Source organism: Zeugodacus cucurbitae, chromosome 3, assembly GCF_028554725.1.
Source record: "Zeugodacus cucurbitae isolate PBARC_wt_2022May chromosome 3, idZeuCucr1.2, whole genome shotgun sequence".
Taxonomy (NCBI): domain Eukaryota; kingdom Metazoa; phylum Arthropoda; class Insecta; order Diptera; family Tephritidae; genus Zeugodacus; species Zeugodacus cucurbitae.
Genome location: NC_071668.1, coordinates 64,771,729 through 64,792,389, shown reverse-complemented (window position 1 = coordinate 64,792,389; position 20,661 = coordinate 64,771,729). Strand labels below are relative to the sequence as shown.

At 35.5% G+C, this 20,661-nt stretch overlaps 1 protein-coding gene across 7 annotated transcripts in view; it reads right to left on the bottom strand.

Annotated features, from left to right (window-relative positions):
• The window catches only part of Lar_1 (tyrosine-protein phosphatase Lar), a 643,385-nt gene that overhangs the window by 520,727 nt on the left and 101,997 nt on the right, over nt 1-20,661 (bottom strand). For all 7 annotated transcript variants that reach the window (XM_011178395.3, XM_011178396.3, XM_011178397.3 and 4 more), the window contains one exon: nt 9,499-9,579. The gene's annotated coding sequence lies outside the window, so the exon portion shown is untranslated. The remainder of the gene's footprint in view (nt 1-9,498; nt 9,580-20,661) is intronic.

Genomic DNA, 20,661 nt, shown 5'->3' with positions numbered 1-20,661 from the left:
AATTATCTACAACTTCGAAGTTATGACTGTCAACAGTGACGTGGGAGCCAAGATGATATCAATATCATCGGCGTACGCCAGTAGCTGTACACTCTTATAGAAGATTGTACCTTCTCTATTTAGCTCTGCAGCTCGTATTATGTTTTCCAACATCAAGTTAAAGAAATCGCACGATAGTGAGTCACCCTGTCTGAAGCCTCGTTTGGTATCGAACGGCTCGGAGAGGTCCTTCCCGATCCTGACGGAGCTTTTGGTGTTGCTCAACGTCAACTTACACAGCCGTATTAGTTTTGCGGGGATACCAAATTCAGACATCGCGGCATAAAGACAGCTCCTTTTCGTGCTGTCGAAAGCAGCTTTGAAATCGACAAAAAGCGCTGATACATTATAGTGGTACAAAGCCCAACTGCTGTTGCGCGGTTTTTTCGGTTTCGGCTAATATTTGTCACGCCATTCCGATGATTGTTGACTTGTTTGCATGTCATACTCGAAAACCCTTGTCTCGTCACCAGTTATGATGCGTTCGATGGAATTTACGCGTTCAAGCATATCTTCAGCCGCCTTACTGCGACTCACTTTATGAAGAAAATTCAGATCTTTTGGCACCACCCAATCCTGCTGCGACTTTCCGCATACCCAAAACATCAAACAAAATATGAGGAGCGGTTTCATGAGACATGTCCATTATTTGGGCTATCTCTCGCAAACTATAGTGACGTTTTTCAAGCACCATTTCCTTTATTTTGTCGACGTTTTCTTCAGTTGAAGGGGTCGAAGGCCGTCCTGAACGTGGCAAATCGTTCACTTCTTCTCGCCCCTCTTTGAACTATTTATTCCAATCGTAAACTTGAGTTTTCGACATGGTTGAATTAGCAAATGTTTTTTTTCAACATTTCTAATATTTTGGCACAAGATATATCGTTTGAAACACAAAATTTCACACAAACTCTTTGTTCAATATTTTTTTCCATAGTAAAAATCGCAACGCATACAAATGGTTGACTCGTTCCCAATGGCGCCGTAAACAAACTAAATGACAATAAAAATGGACAGAAGAGTGACTGACAGTTTTGCCAACCTGGGAAAAATTTGTTTGAAATTTTGTCAGCGAGAAAATATAAAATGAGAATTTCCGGGTACTTATTAGAGTGCGTAGAGTAATTCTTTATGTGGCTTTAATTATGTTAAATGAATTAGCATCATATTAAACGGATCAAATGAATTCAATTGATTCAATTTAGCGTAATAAAATTGTTTATAACTGAGAGCTTATCCAGCATTAAACCGAATTAATTTTAGTTTGAATTAAATCAAATTAAGTGATCGAAAACGAACTGAGTGGAATTAAATAAATTGAGACAATTATGCTAATTGCAATGTAATTGAATTGACTTAATTATAGTATAATAAAAATAATATTATTCATTAAATAAATTAAAATCATATAAAACGAAGAGATATTTAATTGATTTTAATTCAACGAAGAGTATTTAGGAATTGATCTTGATTAAATCTTAATTACGCGAAATGACCTTCAATTTAATTTAATTCAATTAGCAAAGCTCACTTAACTTTATTATATACAATTACTTAGTCTGTAGTATGAAAAAGGATAAATTTAATTAACTTTATTGATAACCGAATGAAATAAGTAAATTTTTTTCAGAATTGAACGAAAATATATTAATTTTAAATAAAAAGAAACTGAAACAATGTTAATTAAATGAATGGAATCCACTTAAGTGAAATTAGATTAAAATAAATTGAGTTAATTAAGCCCAACAGAATGCAATTCAATTTACTTAATTTATATTATTTTTAATTACAATAGCTTTTGATATATTTAATTGAATGAATTAATTGAATCGAATTGATGTGAAGTAAATCAAATTCCGAATGAAATTCCTTTTAGTTAAGTGTTTCTAAAAATTTACTCAAATCATTTAAAGTAAACAAAAATTAAGTTGATAGGACAATAGATGCATACAAAATATGGCAAGCACATTGCAAAGTCTGTTGCTAAAATACTCAAAAAATGTCTTTAAATGTAGAGGTTAAATAAATACAGAAACTCACAACTGCATACTTATTTAGATCAAAGGATAGCAGTCATAATAAGCGCTTTGTTTCATATGAAAGGAGTGCACATTAATGGTATATATGAACAGTCATATCCACAAAGGTGGCTCATTAACACGAAATGACAAAAGCAAACAGCAAGCTAATTGCCGCTTAATATCAAAGTCAACTTTGTAACGAAGCGCTGACGGAATTCTCTTATGACAACTTTCAGTCTTAACAATTGAAGTACACATGTGTGTGAGTAATAATTATGTAATGTTTTGAGAAAAGTAAACACGATTAAGGCACCGTGTGGTAGATGGCTGTAATTATGTTCTAGATTTAATTTTTTTTAGCTAATTGTCCGATTAGTGCAGTTTTACAATATATTTAGGTTAGTGAGTTATAGCTGCTTATATGATATTTATCCGACAAGCCATTATCAAATTTGTTTGCAACAACAACACGTCAATGCATTCAAATTATTGAGTGAGAATTAGAAAATACCAAAATTTAATTTAAAATGATGCATACTTTTTGGCGCACAAGCTACAATTCACAAAACCTCCTTTTTTTCTGATGAGTGAGAGCTCAAAACATTTCAAACTACAGTTTTTAAATATCAAACAGTTTTTTCTTCAATATTGCATACTTTTAGGCCTTTCTGTGCAACGATTTTAATCCACCCACGAAGCAAACTGCAATCCATCTTCACAATCCACACACACGTCAGCCACATAACGGCATATTTTACAAGATTATTATCCACTGTCGGCCTGTGTAAAGCCTGTATATTGTCAAGGAAATCAGTAGTTGACTACCTACCACGTCAAGGAAGGTATTGCAAGAATATAAACTCACACCGGTTTTTATTTTCCCCTTGTTGTTGTACTAATGTTACTCTGTTTTTGCAATATTGGCTTATGAATTTGCATGTGTAAATGTTATTGTTTGCAAAATTTGTTTTCAGTGTTTTTTTCTTTTTCATTGTATGGCTTTATTACCTTGACTTTCTACCTGCTGTCATTGGCGATGAGTGATGTTTGTGGTTACAGTCAGCGCTGAGTCATGGGGTCCAGTTGTTTTTGTTATTATTATTATTGTATGCCTATAGCAATATATTTGTTTGCAAATATTGAAGGTGTTCGTGTTTGTGGGTGTACAGATATTATTATGATGGTGGTTGGCAAAATGGCGGTTTTCATATTTTATAAGAAAACAAAATGAAGGGGAGTAATGAAAGGGAGTAATGAAAGTGAATATATATGTATATGCCTCTCTGTATATTCAGATCTTGGAGGCCATTTATAACAAGTGCGTGTGGGAGGGGTATTTTCCACGTGAGTGGAAAAGTGCCAGGGTCGTCCCTCTCCTGAAGTCCCCTGATAAGATCAGGAGTGATCCTCGTTCTTATCGGGGCATCAGCCTTCTTCCGGTGCTTGGAAAAGTACTGGAGAGGGTTATGGTGGAACGACTTCAGGAGCTAACGCGGGGTATGTGGTCGGATAGGCAGTATGGGTTTAGGAAAGGACGCAGTGTGGAAGATGCGTGGATGTATGTGCAGAATGTTGTTAGGGAGAATGTCAACAAGTATGTCCTCGGCATATTTGTTGACTTCAAGGGGGCATTCGATTATCTGATCTGGGATCGAGTGATAGAACGTTTAGAGGAACTTGGCTGTCCGGAAATTAGTCTCTGGCGAAGCTACTTTTCGGACAGAAAAGCCTCTATCGTTGGAATGAATGGGAGTGTGGAGATTGGAGTGGCTCGTGGCTGTCCGCAGGGATCCATCTGTGGTCCATATATATGGAACCTCATGATGGACTCTCTGCTTGGGCAGCTCGAACCACTCTGTAAGTGTTGTGCGTATGCAGACGACCTTCTTCTCCTTGTTGAAGGTCGCTCAAGGCGTGAGTTGGATCGGGTGGGAGGACAATTTTTGGAAATTGTCCACAACTGGGGGATAAGTGTGGGTGTAGACATCTCGATGGACAAAACGGTGACAATGCTTTTAAAAGGCAGACTGTCGCCGGGGCGTCCACCGGTTGTCCGAGTGAATGGGGTCGGCATCAGGTATGTGACGCAAGTCAAGTACCTGGGGTTGACCATGAGTGAAAGAATGTGTTTTACTCCACACTTGGTGAGTGTTAAGGTGCGACTGCAGGCGGTCGTAGGTAAGGTTATGCGCGTTTTACGGAGTAATTGGGGCCTCGGACGTCGTGCTGTTCGCACCATATACCGCGGCTTATTTGTGGCCTGTGCCACTTATGGAGCGGCTGTATGGTGGCGAACTGTCACGACGGTCTTCGGTCGCCGAAAGCTCCTCTCCGTCCAGCGCTGCATGATGCTCGCCTGTCTGCCTGTATGTCGCACCGTTTCTACGGATGCGTTGCAGGTGTTACTAGGTGCGCCCCCTCTTGACCTGGTTGTCATGCAGCGTGCTGTATCATTCAGGTTAAGAAGGGGTCTGAGTGTGTCATTGCTGCGGAATGATTTGATTTCCGATGATGATGTGGAGAGGGAGGGATATCTAGGGAGCAAGAGGCTTCTAGATGATAGGGTCAGGTGTAGGTGGCAAGACCGTTGGGACAGTAGCCTCAATGGTCGGGTGACTTATGAGTACATCCGGGACGTTAGGTATGTAGAAGGAAACCCAGACTTCAGATTCTGTCTAAGTCTGGGTTTCCTGCTTACGGGGCATGGGCCTCTTAATGCATTCTTGCATAAGAGGCACCTTGCAGATAGTCCAGAGTGTATGTGTGGGGCGCGTGTTGAGGATTGGGTGCATGTTATAGCGGAATGCCCGATGTACTCAGACATTAGGGACCTTGGGGGTATGGGGATTAGTTGGACTGATGGACGGATAGACGTTAGTGGTGTGATCTCCACTAGTCGGAATGCCGAACAGTTAGGGTCGCTTGAAAGATTTGCGCGCGTGTTGTTCAGGCGGCGAAGACAATTGGCTGAAGACCGGGGTTAGCTTCTGGTGTGAAAGGTGTATGAATTGGATGAGAGAATGGGATTCAATCCCTGGTCACCAGTCCAGAGCTGTATGGAAGCTCAACTGGTAGTAGTTTCGGCTACGAGGTCTGACCGGAGACTTAATTCTGGTACCACGGGGAGCAGGAGCCCTTGGAGTTCGCTCCAACCTGCTCATGCGGACTGGCCCCTCGGGGAGTATCGTGGTGGTTGTGGTTCAATACCCAAATGCGGGGAGAGTGACTTTGGTCACTCAATGTGGAGTTGCATTGCAACCGGGTGCCGGACCCAAAGTACGGCAGAGGTTTTAGATAGGCCTCGAACCCCACCAAGGTGGTTAGTGTGTCCATTCCACACGCCAATTGGTACCGAATAATGCATTGCATTTTCGGGGCGCTGATCATCGCATTGATTTGATCCGCTGTGCTTTTGAGCACCGTGGAGTAAGGCCGTCGTCGGCAGGTACCCACGTTAATCCCACCGGACGTTGTATATTCAGATATATTTTCAAGTAAAGTAATTATTTCAGATAATAAATTAAAGATAAAAAACGATTTTCATAAAAAATACACCAATCAATAATATTAACAGACCTTTTATAAGATAGAAGCAATTTTCAAATAGAAACCCCTATGGGCTGATGAAAAAGTAAAATTGAGATCTTCTAGCCATATACGTATTGGAAACTGTATTGGAAGCTCTCGACTAATTCATATACGATATATACTTGATTTGAAAATGCAATGCAACTCTGCGACAAAGAACTTATTCGTAACTATATATACGTTCTTTGTCTGCGAGTTGTTGTTCACACCACACGACGGTAGATGTCGCTGCTGAATATATATTAAACAAGTAAGGAAAGGCTAAGTTCGAGTGCAACCGAACATTTTATACTCTCCCAATTTATTGAAGCAACATACAAACATACAAAATTTACCCATAAATTCGGCATAAAATTTAATAGAATAACGAAAATCGTAATATATACTATATGAGGGCTGAGGTAATTCTTTCATTTTCACCAGCAGGGTACACTATATCCAAGACTTTACGCTCACTTAATTTTGCTAAGATATCTCACATATTAACCAATACATATATGCGGAATAAAGTCCACCGCATTTTTGAAAAACCTATAATTAGGTATATGGGAGCTAGGAGATGTTATGACCCGATTTTTATAATTTTTTTAACAGAAAACTATTAGAAGAGAACAATTTCCTCTAAATTACATTAAATTATCTGAGAGATTTACCCAAATTTTCGGTTAAAATTTACAGTTAGGCGCTGAGTTCAACATGTTCGATATCTGGGGCCTTGAAAAGTTATAGTCCGTTTTCGACAATTTTTTCACAAGTGAAGTCAGAAATGATATGTACTATTTGTGTAAAGTTTTATTCCGCTATCTTCATGATAAAGTGAAGGATTTGAAAATTGAGTTATATGGGAAGTAGGCGAGGTTGTGATCCGATTTCACCCATATTCCACCCGTGTCATTAGGGTGTCAATAAATTGTTATATATCAAATTTCATTAAAATCTGTCGAGTAGTTCCTGAGATATGGTTTTTGACCCATAAGTAGGCGACGCCACGCCCATTTCCATTTTGTAAAAAAATCTGAGTGCAGCTTCCTTCTACTATTATTTCTGTGAAATTTAGTGTTTCTGTCGTTTTTCGTTAGTGAGTTAACCTACTTTTAGTAATTATCCACCTAACATTTGTATGGGAGGTGGGCGTGGTTATTATCCGATTTCAACTATTTTCATTGTGTGTGGTGGGGTACGTAAGAGAACCGACTGTAGAAAGTTTGGTTTATATAGCTTTATTGGTTTGCGGGGCCACGCCCACTTCCCTAAAAAGACTACACCTAAATATGCCCCTTCCTAGTGCGCTCCCGTGTTCCAAATTTTACTTTTATAACTTCATTTATGGCTTAGTTACGACACTTTATGTGTTTTTGGTTTTCGCCATTTTGTGGGCGTGGCAATGGTCCGATTTCGCCCATTTTCGAAAGCAACCCTCTCACTGAACCAAGAAACATGTGTTCCAAGTTTCATTAAGATATCTTAATTTTTAATCAAGTTACAGCTTGCACAGACGGATATACGGATTTCAAATCTACTCGTCACCCTGATCACTTTGGTATATATGACTCTATATCTAACTCGTCTAGTTTTAGGTGTTACAAACAACCGTTATGTGAACAAAACTATTATACTCTCGTAGCAGCTTTGTTGCTAGCAACTTTATTGCGAGAGTATAAAAATAGCAATCAGCTGATGAAACTTACCAACTTCTTATGGAAACCAAAAACAAAAACGTATAACAGCTGATCGATTATTGAGTAACCGGTAGTGCGAAAGACAAAAACTAATTTCTCAATTAAATTTTTTAATTAATCAATTAATTTGACTGTGCGAAAAGGCTACAAGCGTGCCAAGTGCATACGAACTGACGGCTCAGAGATCAGCCATTTTTAAAAAATCTTGGAATGATTTCTTTTACACTATATTTATAATTGATTCCGATTAACACACTTTTAACTAAGGATTTCAACACTACCGCTAACTGAAGAGTAACATTCAATCAATTCATTAAAATATCTATAATTGCATTAGCTAATCATTAAAATGCTATATTTTGTTGCTTTTCAGTACGCTGGATTTAGTAAAATGAGTGAACATAATGTTGTAAAATATAGGATATATTTTTTATAAAAATTGGTTAGCGGGTTCCTATTTTTCCTAAATAGTATGAAATACAGTGTTGACCGACCTTAAAATAAAAATGTTCCGTTTCAGTTAAAATAAAATCGACTGTAGTGGGAACGGACAGATTGCTTGTCATTCATTATTCAAAAGGCCACTATGAATGAAAAAGGGTTCATGATTCGACGGTGCTAATTAAACTTTAATAACCTTTTTAATCATGTCTATAGTGAGGTCATTATTAAGGGCATATTGTGAGAAGACAATTAGCAGACTAACTATATATAGATAAATATTCGAGTTAGTGGAGCCTGTCTGGTGCGTTGCCTTAATATATTAATTAATATTTTGACCATTCGTTCTGACAGTTTGCGTATTCCGTGTAAATGTCGAGAATTCGGCTGAAAAAGTGACATTTTCCATTGGGAATAAGTTTGGGATGCAAACAGATCGATATAAAACGATTTAATCGACCAGTGCTTGACCCTAGAGACATCTATTTGAAAAGCAAAGTTGTAGACCAATATTAAAATGTTTTTAAATGCGCTGTTTGTTCTATTAACTCCTTATTATTTAGTAGTAGTTTCTAACATCTTGAGCTCAACTTCAACAGGACGCGCATAATAAAAGCTGAAATCAACCAGTTAATGTTTATGAAACTAATAAGTGTCTAATTAAAATAGAAACCTCAAAAACATGCAACTGAAACTTAACGAACAGAAGACTAACAACTACAGGAGTGAATAAATGAAACGAGTATATTTAAAATAGTGAACGGCAAAGAGCAAAATTTAATATATAGCATAACGATATGCGTGCATAGAATTCATTTGTTCCTTCGCAATCATCCACTTTTACAGCGAAAACTTTTTATCTGAATTGTTTTTTCAATTTATTAACTTTTTCTGCGGACACACACCACTCGCCACACTAACGCTGATAATACAACACACTTGTAGCTGCAACAATAACTGCACACACACAAAAGCACCGGCTCTGCTCATTCATATACTTATACCATCCACTTGAATTGTTTGTTGACTGACACATGACCAGTCAAACTTTTCCCTTCAACCAACGCGGCACTTGCAACCCTTGCTGGATAGTATTCGTATGAAATGTCAGTTTTTGTGCTGAAACCGAAAAAACCAAAGAGCAGCCAACAGTAAAGGTGTGCAATTTGCGGTGTAATTAAAATCAACACTGTGGCAGGGTATATATATACATATATGCAGAAATCTAGACATACATACATACATATTTAATACATACTAAAATTCGTTACTGAAATGTTATTAACACTATCTTCCTCACGACGAACGCATACGACGCTGTCGTGCGAGCACTTAAGTCAACTTTGACCGGCAAAACGTCGCTATGAAAATCACTCGAATGTCAATAAGTATGTTAGTTGAAGTCAATTGCTCTTTCAACTACGGCGCTTCCTTACTTCTTATGAATCTTCTACTATATTTGATCTTCTTAGCACATAATGAGTAAAGTTTTAACGGGTTGAAGTTGAAAGGTGTTAAAATGTGGGGGATTTGAATGGCTCATTTGGAGTCGAAAGTGGAATTAACAAGATAGGAGTGATTTTTTTTCGTAAGTCTACAAATTCAGTCGTAAAATGGAGCTATTTAAACATAAGGATTCTATAAATAAAATTAAAAAGCTTTCCGTCTCAATATTCACATTATTCTTCACTAATTCACATCAATATTCTTCACTTATATTTCTTTATTCTTACCTTGTTGCTTGTTGATATGGTGCTCTAGCCACACCCACTAAAATTTCGGTGATTGAAAAGTTTGATGACAAGTTCAGTTCACTGAAAGAAATAAAAAATTTAAATTAATGTTAATTTAAGTATAGTTGAAGGTGGTAAGGTGAAATACACCACTGAGACAATCAAAGCAGTACTTTAGAAATTAATTATAAAATTCAAGAATTTAATTATAAATCAAGAGTAATTTGAGATAAACTTACAAATTTAGTTTTCAATAGCTATCTTAAAGTTGACTATAGTATTCTCAGATTAATCTATTTGTCACGATATATTTCATGATTTTTTTTTTATTTTTTTATTTATTTGAAAGAAGCTTACTATGTTTTTATACTCTCGCAACAAATGTTGCTAAAGAGCGTATTATAGTTTTGTTCACATAACGGTTGTTTGTAACACCCAAAACTAAATGAGTTAGATATAGGGTTATATATACCAAAGTGATCAGGGTGAAGAGTGGAGTTCAAATCCGAATGTCTGTCTGTCCGTCCGTCCGTCCGTCTGTGCAAGCTGTAACTTGAGTAAAAATTAAGATATCTTGATGAAACTTGACACACTTATTTCTTGGCACCATAGGAAGGTTGCTTTCGAAAATGAGCAAAATCGGTCCACTGCCACGCCCACAAAATGGCGAAAACCGAAAACACATAAAGTGCCATAACTAAGCCATAAATAAAGCTATGGAAATAAAATTTGGTATGAAGGATCGCACTATGAAGGGGCATATTTGGATGTAATTTTTTTGGGAAGGTGGGCGTGGCCCCGCCCCCTACTAAGTTTTTTGTACATATCTCGCAAACCAATAGAGCTATATAAACCAAACTTTCTGCAGTCGTTTTTTTTTTAGCCACTTCCTAATACAGTCCAAAAATGAAAGAAATCGGGTCATAACCACGCCCTCCTCCCATACAAAAGTTAGGTTGAAAATTACTAAAAGTGGGTTAACTCGCTAAGGAAAAACGTCAGAAACACTAAATTTCACTTAAGCAATGGCAGATGAAAGCTGCACTCAGATTTTTTTACAAAATGGAAAATGGGCGTGACGTCGCCCACTTATGGGTCAAAAACCATATCTCAGGAACTACTCGACCGATTTCAATGAAAGTTGGTTTGTAATAGTTTCCATACATCCCAATGATATGTTGTGAAAATAGGCCAAATCGCTTCACAACCACGCCTACTTCCTATATACCAGAACTTTGAAGACAATCTGAATCGTTTACTTTACAATATATAAAGTAAGTACTAGTGAAGATATCGGTGCAGAACTCTGCACAAATACTATGTTAATAGTATGGCAGCTTCATTCTAAAAATCGCCGTAATCGTAATCGGACCATAGGTTTTTAAGGCCCCATATATCGAACACGAGGACCTCGGTGCTTCTAACCTAATATTATGGTTTCCAACTTTCAATGGACTTTATACAATATATATGACGAAAATGTGGGTCAAATTGTGTATTATATAATATAAATAAAGTTAAATAAATAAATTGCGAGAGTATGAAATGTTAGGTTACACCCGAACTTAGCCCTTCCTTACTTGTTTTTTTTTTAATATTATTCTAAATGAATTGGAAAACTACTAGGATATTTTCAAAAGACAGTTTAAGAATAAAATTATAGGTTTATTATTGCTTGATATTAACAATAAATTGGATATATAAATACAGTTGAGCTTCGCTAACTCGAAACACCTTAATAATTTGTATGCAATTTGTCTTCTATTGCCAATTCAAAAGTTGGACTCTCCAAAAAAGTTGAAAACTTCAAAAGTTGAAAACTCCAAGTTAAGGAAATTCGAGTAATTGAAGTTCCACTGTACATATGAAGTAGTTTCAGTGTCAACAATATATCTGTCATATGGCTACCTTAGAGTAGTGAATTAGCGAGCTATTAAAAAACTATCTACGTCATTCTCAATAGCGACTTGAGAAGTTATTAATAATTACAAAAAGAGACAAATAAATTAGTAAAACTCCAATGTCTGGCTACAAAAAAATTAAATAAAATAGAGGCAAGCATGACCTACAGGGATTTAAAATAATTACACGCATTGCAAAAACAACAATGCATATTTATTTCTATTGAGTAAACAGTTTAATACCATTAAGTATTTTACCAACCTAAGCGATTTTCCACGTCTAATGTATTTTTAAGTAGCCTATGACAAACCGGTTATATACAAGAAAGGGAGCTATAATTTATGATGATACTAGAATGATTTGCATTGAGCCGTCGATTTATTAACATATTATCTAACAAAATAAATAAGTCATTATTATAATGACAGGACACATATAAACAATGGAAAGGCATTGGAAATAAGTAATAAAAAAAATCTCGTTGGCTATTGATTTTGTAGGGCTGACTTGGCAATAGAAAGTACCTTAAATACTAACGAATTCTACTATATTCCATATTCAGACAGCAATAACTCAAATTGGTAGACCATCCTCCTAGATAATTTATAATATTAGTGTACCTCCAAATTACCAAATAATTAGTTAATAACTAAATTACAGTAACCGTAATGAGTATGTTAATACCCACGAGGCTGTCTACAGTTTGTTTCTATATCATTTAGAGTATAATATTAGCTAGACAGACATAAAATAGAGATTCTCTTGCACAGATTAGCTAATTACCCATGGAACTTACATATAGGTCGTTAAGCGCTTAGTGAAAATTAATAATTCATAAGTGATAGGAGTATATCCGTTGGGCTCTCTGTAGTAGACCTTCATGAGAACTACTCAACCTATTTTGATGAAATAATTATACGAGTACAATTTACAAGAGCTTGATGACGCAGAAATAAAAGTTGAATAAAAGGTTTGGTTTTCAAGCATAAGCATAAACGGACATTTCTAATAGATATATATGAACTTGTGGAACAAAAACTTCCTCCGAAACGAAAACATTTATAAAGCCTGCATTAAGGGGTTATATACAGTTAGAATTTTCAAAAAATCGATTTTTTTTATTTCATTTTCTTAATGTACATATATTTAAGAATACACACAGAAAATTTCATATCGTTCCGGTGAATATTTTCAAAGTTACAAGCAAATGAAAAATTTGAAAAGGCGTTTCAGAGTTCTTGGAAGTACAAGGTCCAAACGCGTTTTTCTCAAAATGGTGTTTTCAAAGTCGGTGACCAACATTACTCGAAAACGGCTAGACCGATTAGTCTCAAATTTTAACACGACCTTCTTAAATATATTTTTTTAGTTTAATCGAAGATTTTTTCTCTCCGATAAATATTTTTTTTTTTTATAAACAATTTAAGGCCGAAATTTCGGTGAAAAATCGATTTTTTTTTTTTTGAGAAACCGCCATTTTGTCAAAAAATTTTATTGTGCTTATTCCTTCGATTAATTACTAGATTTAACATTATTTTAACGAAATCTGTTTGGTTTTTTAATTTCGGATGATCCAGTTCCGAGATATAGTGGTCTCCGCAAAACGTCTTTTTTGAGAGCAGCTCCTGGAGATCAGCTGTAGCTCTTTTTCAAATAAATATTTTTACTAGTATTAAGTCCTAAAATACAGTTAAAAGATACCATAATATGTGTATACATTTTTGGATCAATAAATTAAAAAGTTTTCTCAGAAAAAATTCTGGAAAATTCACTTTTTTTCGGCCGTCTAACTGTATATAACCCCTTAAAACCAAAGATATAAGGTAAAAGAGTAAGAGTAAGAGTATTATATTCACTTTCAACACCATCTGCGCCACATGTACCTGATATAATTGGTGCAACCTTTAAAGTTAATTATGTTTATTGAAATTTGTCCGATTTCAATAGTTTATTGTCTCATTTAAAGGATTAAAATCAACGCAGGCAGGCAGGCAGACAGACAGACGAAGCATACAATTACAGCGCACAATGATGATATCAGTGAAGGCAACAACAACAGCAGTAACATCATCAACCCACTCTTAATGCCGTTTAAATGTTGAATTGATAAATGTGTGTGCGACATGACCGCAAAAGCGTTGCAAAAACAACAAAATTATTGGTGATGCTGCATCGAACCAAAAACAATAACAAAATCTGCTTTAAATATGGCTTAGAACGGATAATAATATTGATCAACAATCGAAAAGTTATTTAACTGGTTGCTAGGGTGTGTGGCAACTGGGAGAGAGAGGGATGGAAAGTCAGGTGACAAAAGCTGTATGCAACACGTGCTAGGGCGTTGTGAAATGTAGAGGGTGATGAGTTTGAGTTGTATAGCGGAAGTGGTCGTTTGTCTTGCAATTAATTGCAGCATAATGAATTAATTAATTAATAGACACTAGTAGTAAGCAGCGACTGCATTTCAAATTACCTATTAACGGATAATAGATTCGATTGTGTGTACACAAGAATATAATAAAGCGATTGATTTGATTGCTAGTGAAAGTGGTTAAATTGATGGTGATTAGTCTTTGTTACGGTGCTTAAGTGAAGATGAAGTTTAAAGAGATGCGTTTTGAATTTTGAGCAAGTCAAATAGGGATATTGCTTGACGCATAACTTAGCTAAAAATAAAATATAATTATTTGTATAGCTGACACAGCTTTGTTAGCAGCAGGAGAGTCAACCTCAATATCTACCCTTGGAGTGCTAACAGCAGTCAATGCAATTACTAAATGGGCTTCCAAGTGGCGCATTCAATTAAACGATTCCAAATCAATGCACGTAGACTTTACTTTAAAAAACAATCATACCATCCCATTTATATAAATGGTACTCCTATACCACATCACAATAATGCTAAGTACCTAGGAATCACCCTAGATGCAAAGCTTCGCTGGAAAGAGCATGTCAAGAAAAAAGGTGCGAGCTTGATTTAAAATTTGCTAAGTTTTACCATCTGGTCGGTAGGAGATCCACTTTCAATCGCAAACAAGCTGTTTATATATAATCAAGTACTAAAGCCAATTTGGGCCTATGGAGTTCAACTATGGGGTTGCTCAACTCAAAACTGTATTGCCTGCATTCAGCGCTTCCAAAATAAGGTACTAAGAAGTATAGTTAATGCTCCTTGGTATATTAGATCTGCTGACCGTCACCGTGATCTTGGTGTGAATTCAGTAGTGAACGAAATAACCAAACTTGCAAAGACTCACGAAATGAGGCTTATACAGCATGTAAATGAAGAGGCATCCAGACTCATCGGTACTGCTGAACGAGAAAACCGACTGAAACGTAAGAGGCCTTCAGACTTAGCAAGGCAACTGTAGCAGCAAATGAATTTTTCCAACAGTTATCTTTTAATTATTATTTTTAAGTTATTAGAATTGAATTGTTGTTAGTATTTAATCATTGTATACTAGGTACAATTGTAAAAAAAAAAAAAAAAATTTATAGCTTTTCGCACAGGAGCTAATTAATTAAAGCGCTCATTTAAATCGATTTACCAAACAAAATAAAAATCTAATTTTTAAATTTTTAATCGAATTATAATCGAGTAGAAAATACGAAGAACGTATTTGTATTTATATTATATTATATACAAATACGTTCTTTGTCGCAGAGTTGCATTACATTTTCAACTCAATTATAAATTTTATATAAATGTTCTTTGTCTGTAAGTTGTTATTCACGCTGCTCGACAGTAGATGTCGCTGCTGGATATAAATAATAAAGTAGCAATCAGCTAATAAAACTAATTCAATGCTTATGAAAAAAAAAACAAAAATGTATATCAGCTCGATTATCGAATAGCCGGCAGTGCGAAGGCCAAAATCTGGTTTCTAAATTAAAATTTTGATTGATCAATTAATTTGGCTGTGCGAAAGGGCTATTAGAGTAAAAAAGTTTTATTCTGTTAGTATAGTAAACCTTCCTAAAGTTGTGTCTTTAATTAGGCGCAGTTTTGCAAAGTCACAAACAAAAAAATGAAAAAATAAAATTATGCTTTTCTATAATATTCAAGTCAAAAAATTATAATTAATTTTTACAACGGGTTCTAATTTTTTTTACTAAAAACCTACGGTAGCAAATTAATTTGTTTTTTTTTCGACTAATCTTTTGCGTTCAATTCAAATGACTAGTCTTCGTTTTTTCGTTCTTAACAGTTTCTACACCACGAGTAACTTCATTAGTTATACGGTTAGCTCCACTCTCAGCCAAACACTCAACTCCTAAATGGCATTTAAAATGCGCTTAACGATGCTTCAAACATGGCAATGTAAACAAAAAAGCCAAACAAATCGCAATGTGTACTGGCAGTACATAAATAAATAGTCTCGAAGGATATTTAATCACTTTCGAGTTCAGCTTGCTAAACATATACTCGCCGCCGCCCTATGTCCTTACGCACTGCAAGCGTTAAACATCGGTTTCAACAGCAAAACAACGTACTCCAATGCGTAGGGGTTAAATGAGTGAGTCATTTGCAAAGCTAGCTCAAAAAAGAATAAAATAAGAAAGAAATAAAAAACAGGAAAAACTGTCGGACGCGCAATTTTTACATCATTATTAAGTTATTTATGTTTTTTATGCTTGCAACAGGAAGAGGAGTGCAAAAATAAATTCAATTAACTTGATTCCGCACTTAAGCTTTTAATAATAAGCAGTTAAGTATCCGCTATTTTTTTGCTTCCTTTTCCACGTTACATTAGTTATTATTTGCTTACTTCTAATGGCTTTTGCTTTGCTTCAGCGGGTGCAAAGTTGTTATTTTAGGTTTTTACCTTGTAAAGAAAATGGCAATGATGTGTTCGAAATTGCTTAAAAATTAAAATTACACATTGAGGCAAGCTATTTTTCAAAGGTTATTAGTAAATTTGTTTACTTTAGCAATTCACATTGTTTTAAAGGTCGTAGGTCGTACTTGGGTTGGTTGCTTTAAGACTTTTGATTGGAAGGCTATACAAGGGCTTTTTATTAAAGGAAGACCAGACCTCCGACTGTCACATTTTTTTTCTCACAATTTATTTAAATTAATTGGAATTTGAAATAGGCTCGATGAAACCCCTTGCTGACCCCGACCACCTTCAGATCTCAAACTTTCGTTAGTTGTCTTTTGTATTTCTGGAACCACGATCTTTCTTTCGAGAAGACATACACGATGGTAACGTACTTTCTTTCATTCGAATTGCAAGTAGAAAGCAAAAGGTTCTGGCTAAAATCCATAGGCCTACAGTGTTCTGAGACGGCATTGAAATGTTGAGAAGGCGAACTAATGACAAACATAGCTTGAGAGTCATTATTAAGAGACCTGAGCTAGTTAGGTCTCTACTGAGTTCCGCTGTCGAATTAGTCTTGCAAATGGAATGTATTAGTAATACCCTGAATAAGGATGATATTTTTAAATATCTTTAGTAAATTAAAGAAAAATAAATTAAAATAAATCAAAAATATGAAAACTTTAGAAGAAAATATCCGCAATAAACAATTTAAATGCTTTCTATTTCTCTTGCATTTTAGAACTACAACTCTACGTAAATTTCTTGCAAAGAAACTATATTGTGACTTCCATTTTACTCCAATTTCTTTTTCCCTCCATTGTCTGCTGCTAATCGAACGCACTCATCCTTCCGTTTGCGTTACAAAGGCTAAAGAGAGCCAGTTGACTTTTGTTTAGTAACCTAGCCAACCGATACTGTTGCACTTGTCCCATACAATCTCACACAATCGCTTTTGCTTATGTTGCTTGTCTTGTCTTGTCTTGTCTCGTCTCCATATAAATTGTGCAATCACTCATGCACGCATACAATACAAATGCATTGACATGCACCAGTCACTGTACGGTCACTCAAATTTCCAACTGCAGATGTTCTTCATATATATAGTATGTATGATGGTATGTGTGTTTTATCTACTCTCGCCTTGCTTGTCGATTCTCAAATACAAACCTACTCTTCATCACTAACATTTCCACAAGCAAAATTCACTTCAGATAGTGCTCTTCTGTTGTGTTGCTGTTGTTATTGTTGCTTGTGCTTTGTCTCCCATAACTTGTTCAGTTGATCTTGTTTTAACCAAAAGTGTGTGTGCTTTGCTCTCTGAACCATAAAGCAGAGTCAACCTAACAACTACTATGTAATTGTTTACTCTATTGTAGGTGGTACATATACAGAGGTAGCTGGGACTTCAACCTCACATTTGGTTTTATACCCAGAGTGCCACATGTTTTGAAGGAAAGGATAGTCTCTAGAATATAGGATCACTTCTGTTAAAATTTTTAAACTGGGAAAGTATAAATTTAAAGGAACAATATGAATTTAAGAACTCTTTGGAACGTTTACTCTTCGGAATAAAATTCGAGATCTAACGGTAAAGTTAAAAAGTTACTCTGGAGACTCTTTTAAGGACCTAGATAATCTTTAATTGAACTCCATACTAAGACTCCATAATTAATGTTAGTCTTAGATTTAACATTTTCTTGGATTTATAGATAAAAATTAAAAAAAAAAATATTCGGGAAGCTCTATTAAGGACCTAGATCATCTCTTCATCTTCATAATCGTCTTTAACCGAATATTCATATTCATATTCGAAAATTGATTTTACCATTAGGTCTGACTTTTATCAGAAGATCATCTAAACAATAAGAAGTGTCAGCCTGAGTCAGCTTTCTAATCAAACAATTCGTATCTGGATTGTGTATGAATTACCATTAAGGCTTGGAACAACGACAGTCTGTGAGAACAGCCTTTAATCGAGAGTTCGTTGTAAGAGCTTGACTCATACAGAAACTTAGCCTCAATATAATCAACTATCTAGCAGAGGAAATATATTTTGATATTTGTTGGATGAAATCAATTCAGTCTTAATGAAATTAAAAAGTTGCCGATCGATATTTAGGATGATTTCCTTTCACTAGAGTAAATTGACTGAATGAAACGATTATAGTAATTTCCACTTTGATGTGAAAAGAAATTATACTAAAATAGATAACCCAAACACAGTCTAAATATAATAAACCCACTTTCGGTATAAATATCGGTTCGAATTCACTCTCTCCTTACTTTACTTTATTCATGAGCACATCCATTCGTATGTGTTTATTGTAATATTCTTGTAATGGAAATATTGTTAATTTTACAACAACTCATAACTTGGTTGTAATAATTGGGCTAATGTACATGATGCTCATGAAATATATACATACTTACATAAATATGGTACATGTGACACAATTTGTATTAGAGAGCAGATGTGACAGGTTCTTGACATTTTAGTTGTCTAACTTTAGTGTGAGTACAGCTAGTTGTTTAATTAAATTTTCAAATTTAAATTGAAAGCAAATCAATCAAATAGCTGAATTTAAAAGAGTGAGTATATCGAAATGGAAGTTGGTTTGAAAGTAGTGGCGAAAGCTCGCTTTTCATTCAAAAAATAAATTTTTATGAAAAAGTGAAAGCTCTGACGAAAGCTTTGCAATAAATAGTGAAAACTCACGTTTAAATTTTGTAGCCGTTTTAATAAATGGAGGCAGCGGAAGGATTTATAACAAATTATATATTTTGGAAAACACAAAAATGCAATTTTTATGAAAAAGTTAAAGCTCTAACGAAAGCTTTGCGAAAGTAGTGAAAGCTCTGTTAATTGGAGCCTAAAAATAATTTTGTACAACAAAATCATGAAAATATACCTGGATTTCACTCACTTTTTATTACCGTTTGGATATAAATTTCATATGAAAATATTCATATTTCTGTCAGTACAGAAATAACAGCTGACTAATATGAAAACATTAATTTCGCACATTCTTTCGCAATAATTTAATTGAGATGAAAAATAATATAGTAAAAGAAGCAGAATCTTATGCTCTTCTCCGATGCTGCTCAATCATCCTCAGTTTTGAAATGACTTATCAATTCCTGCAAACAGTCTTCTATTGCAGTCATTTGTAATATCAATTCAAAAGCGATTTGCAACATATTGCTTCCTTACATATGTCTTCGCTTCAACTTCCCTTCATTTCGCATTGTGATTCCTTTCGATTGAAGTTAGCACACACATTGCACTAAGAGCAAATGTTTAAAATCATTTTTCAACATTCAGAAAGGTTCCCACTCTCTCACCTCTTTTTAAGCATATTCTTCGTAGTCTATCTATGCGTCAGCAGTCTCAGCTATTAGTAGCATCCTCTGGTCGCTTATTACCTATGCTGCTCTGAAAAATCGCTGCCAAGGTGTTGTCGACTACCGCCTCCTTTTACGGGTTCAGAGCAATGTGCAATGTGCTAAGGGTTCACTTATTCATCTATTTGTCGAAGAAAAATGAAGTCAAGGTTTGTCACTTCATAATAGAGCAGGCAAAGCTTTGCGCTTTCGACAGGAGTCATCTCACTCGAGGATACGCTGAGGGCATACCTTCAAGAGTGTAGTGTGAGTGCATAAATTAGCAGAGTAGAGTTCAAATTGTTTGTGTCATTTGTGTTAGCATTATAAGAAACGTTTGCTATTTTTGGACGTCGACTGTGAGTCTAAGAGTCTAACCAAGGACAATACACTCACTTGGCTTTGGCTTTGGCAGTCACACGCTTGGCATAAATAGCTGGCCCAGTATGCTGAGTTTTCTCATTTTATTGCAAATTTTCGTTTGACTGTCGACACTTTGTCGCAGCTGTTGCTAAAATATGGCAACTCCCACTCCAACTAAAAGTTCTTAATACGCACAACAGGCAGCATTGTCACGTGAGTACCATATTTGGCAGCAACTCTTCTTTAAATGTTTTCATAATTCAAAATGATTGGTTTTTTGCTTAATAAAGATGGCGATCATATAGAATGGCTTGTCTGTTTTACTGGCGACTAGCCCAAAATTTTAGTCCAATACGTATTGTATGAAGAAGAGTTTGCCAATGTCACATGTTGAATATAATTTTTCAAGGATGCCGTGACGGAAACCGAATCTCCTACTTTCATAAACAAAATTATTCTAAAAATAGCAGAAAGGAAAGATTTTATGCTCAAATAGCCCTCACTTCGCATTATCACTCTCCATTCTAACATTCTCTCCCTTCTAATTAACTCACGACAGGGGTCGTTACAAAATTCAGTAAGTTGTTTGGAACATCTTATGAGCAAATGCTTTGAGGCAAGATTTAGTTCAAGTTCAGTGACTATAAACCAGATATCGTCGTTGTAAGGCCTGAAAACATTCCTTAACCCTCCG